At 48.7% G+C, this 15,436-nt stretch overlaps 1 protein-coding gene across 1 annotated transcript in view; it reads right to left on the reverse strand.

The window, feature by feature from the left end:
• Positions 1 to 15,155, reverse strand: part of ccnd2a (cyclin D2, a) — a 58,011-nt gene extending 42,856 nt beyond the window's left edge. The window contains exon 1 of the mRNA XM_080544983.1: positions 15,111 to 15,155. The gene's annotated coding sequence lies outside the window, so the exon portion shown is untranslated. The remainder of the gene's footprint in view (positions 1 to 15,110) is intronic.
• Positions 15,156 to 15,436: the final 281 nt, after the last annotated feature.

Here is a 15,436-nt window from a genome sequence, read left to right on the forward strand (position 1 = left end):
TCTCACGTTCCCTCTTTCTCTCTTTGTGGCTTGAGTTATGATGTGCCACTATCATTTGCCTTTCCCAGACAGCTGCCCTGACAATTGGTGACAAGTGAGCCAGTGTATGAAGAGATGGCTGCTGCTTGTCCGGAGGAGGACCAGGAGAGGGGAGCCAAAAGAAAAGCAGACAGGCTGTTTGTTAAGTCTGTAAAAACAACCACAAACCTGTTAACCATGAAAAAAGATTACTGACCACTCATTACTGGGTCCTTTCAACAGTCCTTTTGTTTTGGCGCTCAGAGCGGTCCCATATGTTCACTTCTAGTTAGCGTCGACACACTGGGTAAATGACCCCGTGACCTTGTAGCGTTGCGTAGCGTGGCCTGCGCCGAACGAGAAACATAAGCCGGCGTTTTTTTCAAACGCCAAAGTTCTCTGCAGATGTGGGACGTCTTGCATAATAACAACAACAGATGTCATCAGTCAGAGATGAGTTTGTTTTGTAAGTTTGCGTGTCTGAAAACAACTACGGCGATGAAGGGTCACCTTCTCTCCGGACGTTATTACCGCTGTTACTCAATCGGATACGCAGGGTCTCACGGTTTGCCTCTCTTACAACACAGCTGGGTTGGTGGAGGTCAAAGGAAAAGCATTGAGATGTTCCTCTATAACGTTTGGTTCTCAAACGTTTCGGTCACAAAGGCACACCATATATATTAAAACAAGTATTTCCAAGGCACACCTTTACGTATGATTAAATATGTAAATCATCATAAATAAGCTCCCAAGGCACACCAGTATGCGACAGCACACAGTTTGAGAACCACTGCTCTGTGACATATAACCTTTATATAAAAACATCCAATTTCATACATGACATACAACGTATGAACACCTCACTGTACACAAACGTGAAGTTGACTGAGATTCAGTGTAGTCTATATAATAGACAGAGAGACTCTGCTCTGCACCCCTACGACACACCCCCCATGCCCCCTAAAGCATTTGTTCAGAAACCCACCCAAAAAAAAAAAAAAACTGTATGTGAGTTCCTCTACTGTACTGTACTGTAACACTGCTGTTCTCTATTTCCTCCAACAGTACAGTCAGGAACCAGGAACACAGGGAGAGCAGGAGGGAGAGGGAGAGAGAGAGAGAGAGAGAGAGAGAGAGAGAGAGAGAGAGAGAGAGAGAAAGAGGGAAGAGGGGGGGGAGAGACGAAGAAGAGAGAGAGGAGGGTTCTCTCTGCACAAAGGAGAAGCCTGGATTAAGTCATGAGCAGCAAGCGACATAGGTTGGATTTTTAACGGATGAGATCATATCCTTTTCCCTAAACAGTGGAGGAACTCATCCTCCGTGGGACAGCCCAGCAGCCCAGCAGAGCGTTGTGCAACAAAACGGGACGTCCATCCGTTACTGGGACAGTGGCGTGCGGCCATGCACACAGCCCGGCCCGATCCACCACACATGTCAGCACGTCTGCACGGCGGGACAGACAGACAAACAGTGTGCCCACTCCAAATGTGTGTGTGTGTGTGTGCGTGTGTGTGTGAGAGAAAGTGAGTGAGAGTGTAAATCTGTGTGTGTGTGTGTGTGTGTGTGTGTGTGTGTGTGTGCATGTGCGGTGTGTGTGTGTAACCTGTGAGGGTCTCAGGGTTACATATGCAGCGGCGGGGGCCCCCTGCACTGTTCCACACACGGGGGTAACTCTCTCTTTCATCCAATCTCTCCATCTTCAGACCGATAGCCCACTCCTCCGCCATAGCAAATTCATATGAGCAGAATGCTAGCAGAATACAAGCAATTCTGGGTAGAGTGTACAACGACAAGATAATACTGTCTAACGCAGCACAGTTTGGTATGTCAAGGGTTCGCTATGATCTATGGATCGTAACCAATTGCCATGTCACGATATACGTCATCAAAGAGCTAATTTGGATGACGCATGACCGTCGTTTACTTTCGAAGTGTTTTTGTTGTTGTTTACCAATAGATGTCGAGGAACCCAGATATAGAGCATGGGAAAAATTGCATTAGTTATAGCATTAGTTAATCCCACTTTATGCAATGTACAGGGGGGTTTTTGCTAATTGAATAAGGAAATGGATGTTAAGTCTCTGGAACCCCAGTGGAATGCAGTCCTAATCTAGATCTGTCTCAAACATGCCGACATCTAAGGAAGGCAGGCAGGCAGCAACACAAGCTACCTATTACTGTCTTTTTTTTTAAGACCTTTGAATTGTGTGAGACGAGACTTTCATCACTCTCCACATACTGTATGTCTCCTACAAATACGACGGACCGCGTGCAATCCCGGTGTCTCACATGTTGAAGACTCAAGCATCTGCCATTAGACCCAGTAGACATCCTCCTCCACTACATGAAGGGACATAATGATGTTGTCGTGTGAGCAAATGCAATCCTCTCCCTTGTCACCAGGAACAGACAGACAGACCAGGAACAGTGTGTGTGTGTGTGTGTGTGTGTGTGTGTGTGTGTGTGTGTGTGTGTGTGTGTGTGCATGTGTGCATGTGTGCATGTGCATGCATGTGTGTGTATGTGTGTGTGTGTGTGTGTGTGTGTGTGCGTGTGTGCATGTGTGCATGCATGTGTGTATGTGTGTGTGTGTGTGTGTGTGTGTGTGTGTGTGTGTGTGCATGCATGTGTGTGTGTATGTGTGTGTGTGTTGAGACAGACATGACCCTGTGTGTACAGACTGCAGGGTGGAGCAGTAAAAGTCTGGACGGGGGAGCAGGAGAGTGGAGATGGTGCACAGATGGAGATGTTCTCCCCTTACAGACTCAACACCGTAAAGAAGAAATCGAAGAAAGGAACGAAAAAAGAAAGAAGAAGAAGAAGGGGGTGAACCGGGAAAGAAAGAAAGAAAGAAAAAAAAAAGAAAACGACCACAGTGTGTTGTGGGAATTTTCCTCCCTTCCTAAAATATTTCCTGTATGTCCTCAGTTTGCCGAGTCGCCTGTTATTCATTCTCTCTCTCTCTCCCTCCCTCCTTCTCCTCCTCTCTCTCTCTCTCTGTCTGTCTCTCCCTCCCTCCCTCCCTCCCTCCCTCCCCCCCCTCCCTCCAGACTGGCCTTTCACTTTGGGGGGCCTCAGCCTCCCTCCGCTGCTGACCAGGGAGCTTTCAAGGTACCCTGATGGATGCTAATGGCGGACTCTTTCAGATCGTTTTACAGGCAGGGGCCTTTGATCTGCCAGCAGGCCCTCTCTCTCCACGGGCTGGGTGTCCTGAGAAAATGTAAATCCCCTCCTAGCAGACACCTGTGGAAAAAATACACAAGCTACAAGGGCCCTGAAAAGAAGTGACTTCAGAGACCGATGTTGGGGGTTCCTGCGACGGTAAGGTTGTAAAACAACACGAAAACGTGGAGGAGAGGAGAAGAATGAGGAGTCGGAAACAGTCGGGGAAGAGAAAGAATGAGAGAGGGAGATGGAGGGAGGGAGAGGGGGGGAAGCGAGAGAAATGAGGAGAGATAATCTGAGATAATCTGACATAATGAGCGACAAAGGAGAAAGAGAGAAAGAGAGAGAAAGGGAGAACGTCCAACAAAACAGAGAGGCGGGGGGGGAGCGAGGGACATGGAGGAGGAGGTGGAGGAAAGGTTAAAAGGATAAAAAAGAGACACAGAAAGAGGAAATACAGGGAAGAGGGGGGTGGGGGGGGGAACCGACACCAGAGAGGAGGCAGCAGGCCGCTTTAGGGAGGAGGAGGAGGAGGAGGAGGAGGAGGAGGAGGAGGAGGAGGAGGAGGAGGAGGAACGCGGAGGCGGTCACAGCCCCGGGGGCGGATGTGTCTGCGCAGTTGAACATTTAGGAAGGAAGAACTGAAAAAGAAAGTTCCGGTGGAGGAACTCCAGTCAGCAGACGCTGGCCGCGTGAGATCAGCAGCAGCAGCAGCAGCAGCAACGTCCACCGCCGCCGCCACCGCTGAACTGTGAATGGGCGAGGGTGCTGCTGTCGGACAGCTGGAGGCAGCTGATTGGTCGGGAGAGGGCGGCTGTGGAACCCGGGGCTTCCTTGCAGCCAGCTGCTGTGACAGGGCCCGTAATTGATTACTTGCTGGCAGTTCAATGGGGAGGACAGAGTGCACGGGGGATGCTGGAGTACTGTAGAGTACAGTATAGCTAGCGGGGGCCCCTCACTGTATCCTCTCCCCCCCCCCCCCCCAAAAAAAAAGGAGAAGAGAAGGATAGAGATTCCTCCTCTCTCTCTCTTTCTCTCTGTGAGATCACTCTCTCTCTCTCTCGCTCTCCCTCCTCAGACAGACAGTTCTCAGCCAGGCATTTTTCTTTTTTCTTCCTCTTTCTACTCTCTCTCCCTCCACCTCCTCCTCCTCCTCCTCCTCCTCAGCAAGCAGCATTTCTCCCCTTCTCCCGTATGCATATACCTCCAGAGAACCAGGAGGGGAGGAAATGGATGTCTTTGCCTCGGAGATGAAAGTGCATTGAAAAGCGCTTAACATCAAAGCTCCGAGTAAAAAGGTATATGGATCGCTTGCAGGTAGCGCAGCAGCACCAGGCACTCAGGAACGCCAGAGAGGCTGGTTCGCATTGCTGGAGGAGGAGAGCTTCCTGTGTGCAGCCCAGCCAGCCCACTTGCATGCTAGCCTAACCCCGCGCTCCCATATTCCAGGCAGATATAAAGGGCTCTTGTGAGGCGGATTCAGCTCAAGTCCTAATTCACTTTATTAGTTTCATTGCTTTATTAGATTCTGAAGTGGAGGGGAAAAAAATCATGTATGTTCCCCCCCGCCCGCCCCCCTCCCCCCAAAAAATAGAGGATATTTCCGTGCCCTACTGGAAGCAGTGCGCCGGCCAGGGCTGATCAAAGCCTCCTGCAAGCCTGGGGCTGGACCGACCGAGCGCACCTCCGAGGAGGTTACGGCCCTGTGTGTGTGTGTGTGTGTGTGTGTGCGTGTGTGTGTATGTGTGCATACCGCACGTGTCTCCCTCTCTCTTCCTCCCCTCTGTGTGTGTGCGTGTGTGTACAGTATGTATCTCTCTCTTCCTCTCTTCTACCCCCCCCTCTCTCTCTCTATGTGTGTACATCCTCCTCCCTCCCTCTCTCCCTCCCTCCCTCCCTCCCTCCCTCTCTCTATGTGTGTACATCCTCCTCCCTCCCTCCCTCCCTATCACAGAGAGCATGATGTCATCCCCCTCCGGTTCCTGGAGGAAAGAAAGCAGAGCGGTCTTGTTGTCGGCCGGTCGTCCCTTCTTGCCTTTTGTACAGTAGCAGCATCCCCATGTCCTGTCCCGTCCCGGGCACATCCGCCGCCCCTGGGGCCCCTGGGGCTGTCCCTGTATCAAGGGGAAGGAAGCCTCTCCACCCCCAACCCCCCCCCAACCCCCCTCCAGCCATCAGGGAGGAAGTGAGACAGGGTGTCTTAGCTGGAGTTGATCCACACCATTGGAGCCTCTCACTATAGAGGGACTGTTTCGACAGGGAACGCCAAGGCAGGAGATGTGTGTGTGTGTGTGTGTGTGTGTGTGTATGTGTGTGTGTGTGTGTGTGTGTGTGGCTCAACCCCAAGAAACCCCCCCCACAACAACAGTTCAGAGCACAGAGAGAGAGAGAGAACTCTTTAGAAAACAGGGATACTGTAAAGGGATTATGCGTCGTTAACACCGTGGAATTAGCGGTGTCGTTTGTGTAACATTGAATGTATTGTTGTTCTAGGTAAAGTGAGTGTCTGAGTCACTGTTTCTGTGGCTGTTAGAGTTACAGCAGGGCTCCATAAGTTCAGGGGCTGAGCAGGCAAGTGACAGCTTACCTCAGTGGAAATTTCACTGAGTCACCACAGATTGAATGTGTTGCATTGAAACGGGACAGTTTACCGCCGCCTCCACCACCGCCATCGTCACACTCGTCCCCGTCACACACCTCCCACACACACACATATGTACATACATACGTGCGTACACACACACACACACACACACACGTACACACACGTACACACAATGTCTAACTAGGCTGCTTGCTTGCAGACTCTGAAGTGATGAGGTAAGTAAAGAAAACTGAATGTATACATCACATCACTCAACCACTTGACAAAACCAATCATACTTAATGGGCCAAGTTTCACAGACGAGGCTTAAGCCTAATCCGAGCCTAAGAAAGCATCTTCAATGGAGATTTTACATTGACAGTGTGATTTAGTCCAGGATTAGGCTTGTCTGTGAACCCGGCCCGATTACGTGCTGTCCTGTTTTTTGGGGGGGTTTTTTAAGGTATTTTTTTTGGGAGTCTCTGTCTCGCCCGGACAAAATGTGTCCGCTGTAGGCCATGGATGGTTCTAGACCACGGGACCACCCCAGGTCACAAGTGCTGTCCTGTCTAAACCGATCGGTATTTCCGACCGAGTTTCAGCTCGAAAGTAAAAGTAACACATTCAACAAAAGCGGGGTTGAGTCCACCCACAATCCTCCACCACTTCTGCAAAAAAAAGTAAAAAGGGAGAAAGAAAAAGCTGATTATGGCAAGGAATTGATCTCTCGTTTTTCCTTTGGCTTTGCTTGTCTGAAGTGCACAGATGAGTAAGTACATTGGAGAATGAGCTGGAAAAAGGCGTTTCCTGGTTAAAGCAGAGGGGAGGCAGAGTACTGCTGGCTGCCAGACAGACAGACAGACAGACGCATGCTCGGCCCAGGTCCACGCAGCTCAGCCTCCCCGCCCCCCCCCCCCTGCCATAGGCATGGGTGTCTGCAAGGGTCTGCAGTAAGCCCTCCCCGGCCCCCCCCACTGCCATAGGCATGGGTGTCTGCAGCTAAAGATGATCCCTGTTGGAGGGAGCCCCCCCCGGGGATGCAGTGTCTGGCCTCTTCCCTTGCCCTCTCCCTGGCCCAGTGCTAGCTGGGATAGCTGTAGCCACAGCCTCAGAGCAAGAGGGTACATTGAGATAGCATTACATGATGATGTAAGAGAGAGAGAGAAAGGGAGAGAGAGAGAGAGAGAGAAAGGGAGAGAGAGAGAGAAAGGGAGAGAGAGAGAGAGAGAGAGAGAGAGAAAGGGAGAGAGAGAGAGAGAGAAAGAGAAAGAGAGAGAGAGAGAGACACACACACACACACACAATTATTTCCCTTCTCTAGGAGGGGAAAAGCCTTTCCCTGTCTGCCAGTTTACAGTTACAGTGAGACTGTAAATCAACACATAACTTCCTATATTGGGGGGCATTATTGTTGTGGTTTTATTTATTTATTTATTTTTTTGGGGGGGGGGGTATTTTCTGCTGATAAGGACGAGGGCTTTGCTAAGGCAACACCCAGGCCTGTGCTGCTCTTGTTCTGGCGACTAAAAATAAGCGGTGAAGTAATGTGAAAAACTCTGCTCTATTTACATTCTGGTGAGTTAGGGCTGCAGAAGTGGCGTCCCTGCTGAGATGTGGAATCTGCTGCTACAGTAGATGACTGAGGGGGAATTTCACTGCTGCTCGGCTCTATCCAAAGAGGAAGAGGGGAGAAAGGGAAAGAGAGAGAGAGAGAGGTAGTGGTGGTGTGTGTGTGTGGGGAGGAGGGGGGCGGGGGGGGGGGGAGAGAAAAAGAGAAACAGAAGTAAAAATGCCGAGAAATAGAGAACCGGTGAGACTGAAATAAAAGAGAGAAACACATAAACACACGGACAAGAGAGAGAGAGAGAGAGAGAGAGAGAGAGAGAGAGAGAGAGAGAGAGAGAGAGGAAGGATGAGCTGTCAGAGTTACAAGGTGCTGACTGGTCCCAGAGGGGTGTGACTGACGACATCTTCATATGGATCTCTCTCATTCCTGCGTAATGGCGAAGACAAGGGGAAAAGAGACGGAAGAAGGGATGGACGGAGGGATGGAGGGAGGGAGGGAGCGAGATGATAACAGGCGACGGCGGGCTGATGACGATATGAATCTCCCTCACATGTCTGATGTCTGCTGCCAGTGGATTTTATGAATGATTGGGATCGCGGAGGCACGTGGGCGGATGTGCATGACCCCCGCTCTGCCTCTGGTTGCCCTGTTCTCCTCGACGACGACACTGTGTGTTATCCTCCGAAAAGGAGAAGGAGAGAGAGAGAGAGAGAGGCAGGAAGAGAGAGAGAGAAGGAGGACATCAGTCCTACAAAGCCTGCACTCACTGAACCCACTTGGCATGTCTGATGACGTACATTCTTGAAAGAAGAAGTCATTTTCGTTTCTTGCGTCTCTTCTGTTCTAGTGTTGACGTCGGTCACACACAGCGCATGAAGTCCCCTCTATACCTGCGTGCTCATCTTGTCATTCCTCGAGTAACAACATTGATTGTTAGATTGTAGAACAGAGTTGAGAGGTCGATGTAATTACACAAGCGAACAGTGGGACTGTTTCTTATTCCACTTGTGAAATAACACAAACCACTGAACTCCGTTGTGCAATGTTACGGCATGTTAATACAACGTTGCCACTACAGTAATGACAGGGTTATTACACAGGTATAAGGGGCGATTTCATACAAAGTGCTGTGTGCTGCACTCTCTCAACATTGCCAACGGGCCCATTCCCATCCAGCCAGCGGAATATCTCAACTGATCTCCCACCCTGTAAGCTGGAAACAATTTTGGAAGGTCTTGGGTGAGTAAAGTAATCGTGTAATACAGGCCTGATTAAGCCACTTAGGGACAGAGAGATGGAGGTCCAATTGGGGCAGTGAAGTTTTGGCTTCTAACAGTGGAACTCTGTGAAGCAGCCAGGCACATTTACAGTAATAATCTAGTGGTAGAAAAACCGAACGATTAGATCTCCTATCAGTCCCTGTAAGATGGCTCCAAGACCACGGTAAAACACCAGATCAGGTAATGAAGGAATACAGCAATCTTACTGGGATTCAATCACGTATTCAGACACCCCCGACCCCCCCGCCCCCTGCCTCTCCTTCCTCTTCCCAAACCATTTAGAAAAAAGTAAAAGGAGCATGTTTGCGCTTATCTACAGGAAATAGCGTTAGCTGAAATTGGACTCTGGGGCAGAGGCATGAAAGGGATGGCATGGTCCAGGCGATCATTAGGCCCCGTCCCCCGATGCATGGCCGGGCCTTGATCCTGAGCCGGGCCGGGCAGGAACGCGGAAGGTGAGGGAGGGGAGGGTCTGCTGCACTGGGTGGCCTCCCCGCTTGGCCCTCGCTCTGGGACCGGCCACCATCAGCCTGGTATGTCGGTATGCAAAAAGCTGGGGCTGGGCGCTCCTTCGCCCATGTCAAGGGACTCTCTCTCTCTCTGAGTCTGACCCGTTCCCGGGGCTGAACGAACGCAGCCGTGCCACACCACCACCAGCAACAACCACCACCACCACTACAGTACTTCTCATCTCATCTTTGAAGGGGATCGAGCAAACACAACACAAGTCGACTCTTAGGGAACACAGCTGGTCCCAGTTGGGTTTTAATCTTTTATTTTTCAATCATGCCTCCATGTTTACCTCTTCGCAGGCTCATCACAATGAGGACCGAAACAGTCTCAGTCCCCGTATCCCACAATGCTTTGCTCCGGCAGCCACGGACTAAAGAGAACTCAGTACTTTCCCAGCGTCTCTCAACGACAGTTATTTTTTCCCATGGTCGCTTTTCAAGGGAACCTATTTGAGGCAGCCTATCAAATCAGCTGAGAAAAGCCTCTTAGAAAAGCTGAGATAAAAGGTCACTTTCTCTGGTGTAAATCAGTCCTCAGCAAAGGCAATACTGAATAGGCCGATTTTGGGGAGTTTTAAAGACTTTTAAAGCTACAGTACACAATGGTGCCCCACTTCCTCTGATAGGTTTCATAGCGGTCATTATAATCAAACTCATGTTCTATTTTTAATCAAATGTTCAACCAACAACATGTGGAGCATTACTGATACATTTCATTTCCTGTGCAGTCAGACACAATAGGCCAATCAAATAACAGAAGGCTTGTGGCAACAGTTCCTTTTGTGACCCGTGTATCAGAGCAATAACTGCTCTGAAGACAGCAACCATACTCAAGTGTACAGCTGATGTACAGTACAGCCGCTTCAATGCAGAAGACACCTCACCCTCGCTGGGAGTGTGTGACTATGGGGCAGAAGCAGCAGCAGCAGGTTCTGTGTATGATGTCACAGTCCAGTTCTGTGTATGATGTCACAGTCCAGTTCTGTGTATGATGTCACAGTCCAGTTCTGTGTATGATGTCACAGTCCAGTTCTGTGTATGATGTCACAGTCCAGTTCTGTGTATGATGTCACAGTCCAGTTCTGTGTATGATGTCACAGTCCAGTTCTGTGTATGATGTCACAGTCCAGTTCTGTGTATGATGTCACAGTCCAACAGAAGGGGTTAGGGTGATACAGTATGGTAACTCAAGTGACACACATTGTCAATGCAAAGTCTTCTACCAGTGACAGTACACTGTGCTGAACACAGAAACACATGTCTCATTCAAGTTCTAGTTCAAGTTCAAAGTTTAGGGAAAGGGATTCAAGCTTTGTCATTGCACAACGAGTACAAGGAAATGTCTCTATGCTCTAGGCGAGGGGTCAGAGCCTTTGGGGGTTCAGTGTCTCGCTCAAGGACACTTCGACACGTGGCCAGCCGGGATTTATTGGGGATACCGGGTCTGACAGAACAATTTACATTCTTATTGTACTGTCAACGGGAGATGCATTATCCATACGATCCATAAGAAAAGGAAAACCTATTTTCCATAAATTCTCAATCTTATTTCCATATAATAATCTCAGATTCTTTGGAAGAAGAGGTTCTCACAAAACAAGATGTTCTTCTGACACCGTTAAACGACTGATCAAAAGCGACTATTTATACTAGAGACTCCGTCCCCTCCGTCCCCTTGTCCCGGGAGAAAACATCGGAGGAAGTCATCGATTCTTCCCACCATCACAATCTCTGGGAAGGGCAGATCTTTCTTTTCCCTTTGTGACAAGGTTCTTATTTTAAAGTATGTGTGTTTGAGAGAGAGAGAGAGAGAGAGAGAGAGAGAGAGAGAGAGAGAGAGACGAGAGAGAGAGAGAGACAGAGACAGAGAGAGAGAGAGAGAGATAGAGAGAGAGAGAGAGAGAGAGAGAGAGAGAGAGAGAGAGAGAGAGAGAGAGAGAGAGAGAGAGAGAGAGAGCCCACGCAAGTCTATTTTGGTGTCCGGGTGGGGGGGGGACAGCATTGGAGAGAGAGAGTCCAAGACCGGCTAGCACCAGAGACAAGCTACTCTCCCTGCCACTTCTTCCCAGGATTGGGACCTCTTCCCTGGGGAGCATACTCACTCAGTCACCGCCTCTCTGCTCCATACCCCGGCGGTGATACTGTTGAATGTACTGCATATAGCAGCACAGTGCCCTACATACATAATATGGCGCATCGCCCAGATCACACACCTGTGTGGTTATTAGATTTGTTATAGATCTGTTCCAACAATTTCCGGAATACATCGGAATAAATTCGTCCGGATTTCACAGCCTTGGGGTTGGGCCGTCCTAAGTTAAACCGTTTCCAATGACCCCTTCTAATAGTCCCGTGCCATGTGTGTATCACATGTCAGAACATCATTTTCAGTACCTGCGTCTCCCCAGTGTTGTCCAGGGTTCCGGGGTGGCGCCTGTCATAATGGGGCTGAGTCATGCGTGACCCATCCGTCACTTTCAACACTCCAACAGCACCTAATGGGGGATTTCCACTGTCAGGCCCCCCCCCTGAGTACAACGGGACCCCCCCCCCCCCCTCCCCTAACACACACGCACACACACACACATACAAAAACTGAGTGAGCACAACTGCTTGGACCCGAGTGCATGTATGCGCAGATGCACATCTTTGAATGAAAGAAAGCATGCTAGCTAGCTCGCTCGCTAGCGAGAGAGAGAAAGAGAGAGAGAGAGAGAGAGTTTCTTCATTGATCCAGGGGGCAGCTGTTGTGGTAGCTATGTGCTGCTGGCTGCTGTTGGCTGCTGCTGGTAGTGGTAGTATACTGGTGGTGGTGGTGGTGGTTGAGGCGGGATGAGACAGGGGGAGACAGTAACAGTTGCTCCAGAGAGCTCAGCTCAGCTCAGCTCAGCGCACAGCAAGCTAGCAAACTCTTCCTCTTTCAGGCCTCCACAGCCCCCCGGCCCCGGCCCTGGCCTGCCCGCCTGCCTGCCTGCCTGTCTTGATCTGGTGCAGCCAGCACTGCAGTGGAGCAGATGTTTCCTTTATTCAGCCACCAAGCTCAGACAAACCGGGGATACAACCCTGGCAGACTGTCTCTCTCTCTCTCTCTCTCTCTCTCTCTCTCTCTCTCTCTCTCTGTCTCTCTCTCTCTCTCTCTCTCTCTCTCTCTCTCTCTGTCTCTCTCTCTCTCTCTCTCTCTCTGTCTCTCTCTCTCTCTCTCTCTCTCTCCCTCCCTCCCTCTCTCTCTCTCTCTCTCTCTCTCTCTCTGTCTCTCTCTCTCTGTCTCTCTCTCTCTACCTCTCTCTCTCTGTCTCTCTCTCCCTCTCTCTCTCTCTCTCTCTCTCTGTCTCTCTCTCTCCCTCTCTCTCTCTCTACCTCTCTCTCTCTGTCTCTCTCTCCCTCTCTCTCTCTCTCTCTCTCTTCTCTCTCTCTCTCTCTCTCGGTCTCTCTCTCTCTCTCCCTCTCTCTCTCTCTCTCTCTGTCTCTCTCTCTCGTTGATGACGTGTTCCCAGGGTGCAGCAGCGGATGGCTGCAGTGAGGCAGTGGGGGCCCTCGCACTGGAAGCCGTCCACGACAGGAAGTTACAACACAACATACTCATGTTTTATTACTGAGGTTCATATCATCATATCACCACGCTGCCCACTTACTACTAGGTCCCCTACCTGACCTCATGGCATTTCAGGAGAAACGACATCCATTTTATTTATTTTATTTAGTAGTAATATACTGAATGATGTCAGGCTAGTATGTAAATACAATACAGTACCGGTAGTCAGGGCCAGTGGGCACTTGAACATACATGAATAAGACCAAGGCTCAGAGGGGACGAGCTGGACGAGGGATGGCTGCTGTTGGATGGGGGGCTGGGTGGGGGGGTGGTGGGGGCCGAGGGGGGGGGGTTTCATGCATCCAGCCCTGGTCAGCTGTGGGACAGAGAGGTGGGGGGGGGTGAGGGGGGGGTTCAGGCACCTCTGTTCTCCAGCCCCGGTCAGCTGTGGAGAGGCAGCTGCAGAGGCTAATCCAAAAAACGAAACATAGCCTATCTGAGAGCGCAAGTGTGCTAGCACATGTTAAAAGTGTCGAGTCACTCTCAGCAGAGCCACTTCACTCAGGAATGCATTGACACATTGGGCTGCTGTGGCCGAGACTGAGGCTGAGGCGGAGGCTGAGGTCGTGCCTCCGACGGCCTCCTCTAACTGGGACCAATTAGGGGGAAAAAGCCCTCCTGGAAAGGTGTGGGAGTAGAAAGATGTTTTTTTTTTTTAAAATGTTATGGAATGATCAAAAGACAAGTTTTAGTTCCAAGGACAATACGTAAAATAGGTACATTTTCATGGCCCGCGGTACAGAGAGGGATTTATTTATTTCAAGTACTGTCCCGTTACGGTTTAAAAAAAAGTCTTCATGCAAATGAATATACCTGATACAAATTTGAGCTTTTCAAAACATGCCGGTCGAGAGAGGACGCTGGCGTTGCTTGTTCGAAATCTAGGTGTAATTGCAGTATACAGAGTAGATTGTCCTACAAAGACACTTAGATTTAGATTTAGTAATCTAAAAATGTATTAGATCCCTATACTTTCTTTTATTTATTTTTTGTTTCTTTTTATTATTACTACTCGATCTTCTCAGTTTGTAAAGCGTCTTTGAGTGTCTAGAAAAGCGCTATATAAGTCTAATGTATTATTATTATTATTATTATTATTAATAATACTTATTCATTATAGGTCGTGACAGTGACACTGGATGGGACAGAAACCACCTACCCACCACCATTTACAGGAATTCAAGCCTGTAGAGTTTCGGTGGCGAAGAAAGACACAGTCCTGGTATCAGATCATTTGTGATACTGAAAATGACAGTAACAAATGTGACCACTAATAGATTTTCATATGACCTTTACCTAAAAGATGGTCAGGTACACCCTTCCTCCAGTAGGACACTGGGAAGGATACATGCAGCCCCTGACCTCTGACCTCTGACCTCCCCATGTCCATCAGATTTGCCCCTTTCTATCGAGTCCTTTAAATCTAAGCTCAAAACCCACTTGTATTCTTTAGCGTTCCCTGACTAACTCTGACTCTTGCCTTGTTGGTCTTGACGTGTTGTTCTGTTCCTCTGTTGTTTCTGTTGGTGGTTTATTTTCTGTTTATTTACACTTTAGGTGTACTTTTACTGTAAAGCACTTTGGTTGACAAGTGTCATGTTTAAATGTGCTATATAAATACATTTGATTGATTGATTGATTGATTGATTGATTGATAGCAGGACTGGGCGGCGAGGCTGTCTGGACTGCTCTGACCCACAATGCACTTGTTGGCTGTCTGCCTACTGTGACTGGTCCATAGAAACTATCACTGAAGTGTATCTGAAATGTTCAAGGCGTTACCATGTTCACAATTGAATATCAGCACATTTTCCCACACGCATTTGAAATATCATTCTTGCACTAACTTCAGAACAAGCACATTACATTACCAAGCTCATCACATTCAGTAGATTGCACAAACACAGTTGTAACCATGCAGTAGAGATTTAGCCAAAAATACCTTACTCTTGTGAGAAAATCTCAATGAAACCGAATAACAGTCAGACACGAGGTACTATTGTAAAAAAGGGAATTCCCTTCAGTTTTCAGTATAGGTACCTGTTTTATAATCACAAGCGTTTCGGACAGCTCATATAAGACAGACACACACACACACACATACACACACACACACACACACACACACACACACACCCAAACACATCATTGATACGTTCCTCCCGTATAGGGCAGTGTAATAATATTTATTTCAGGATGCTCTGTGTCTCAGATGAACAATTATCTGAGGTCATGATATGTATCTCATGTCCCCATGACATCCACCTGACAATGCATCATCCAAAACACAATCTGCGTCAAATCGCCCAAGCACTAATATGTTAGAGTCTTAACTGAAGGGAAAATGGGCCAAAGCACACACAGCAGATGAAGGTCCTGTGGTCAGCCTTACCTGAGCTTAGACACATCCAAGACCATCCCTGCCAAGTTCAGACTCCTACAAACAAACCAAAACAAAGGTGCAATGATTAGAGTGATCGATAGCCACACTATACATTCAAATCATGCATGGTTCTGAAACTCTCAGCTAGTTTGAAAACATTTCAACAATCCCCAAAACTGCTCACTCTGATGTGAAAAGAAAGAAAGTTATTACTCTTTAATCAAATTACTCTTTAATCAAATTACTCTTCAATCTGAAAGTCCAATTAATCTTCAATCAAATCAATCTTTTGTGTTGGAATTCAACTTCACAGTCTACTGACATTTCTGTAATGA

Source organism: Nansenia antarctica (assembly GCF_963989245.1).
Source record: "Nansenia antarctica genome assembly, chromosome: 14".
Taxonomy (NCBI): Eukaryota; Metazoa; Chordata; class Actinopteri; order Argentiniformes; family Microstomatidae; genus Nansenia; species Nansenia antarctica.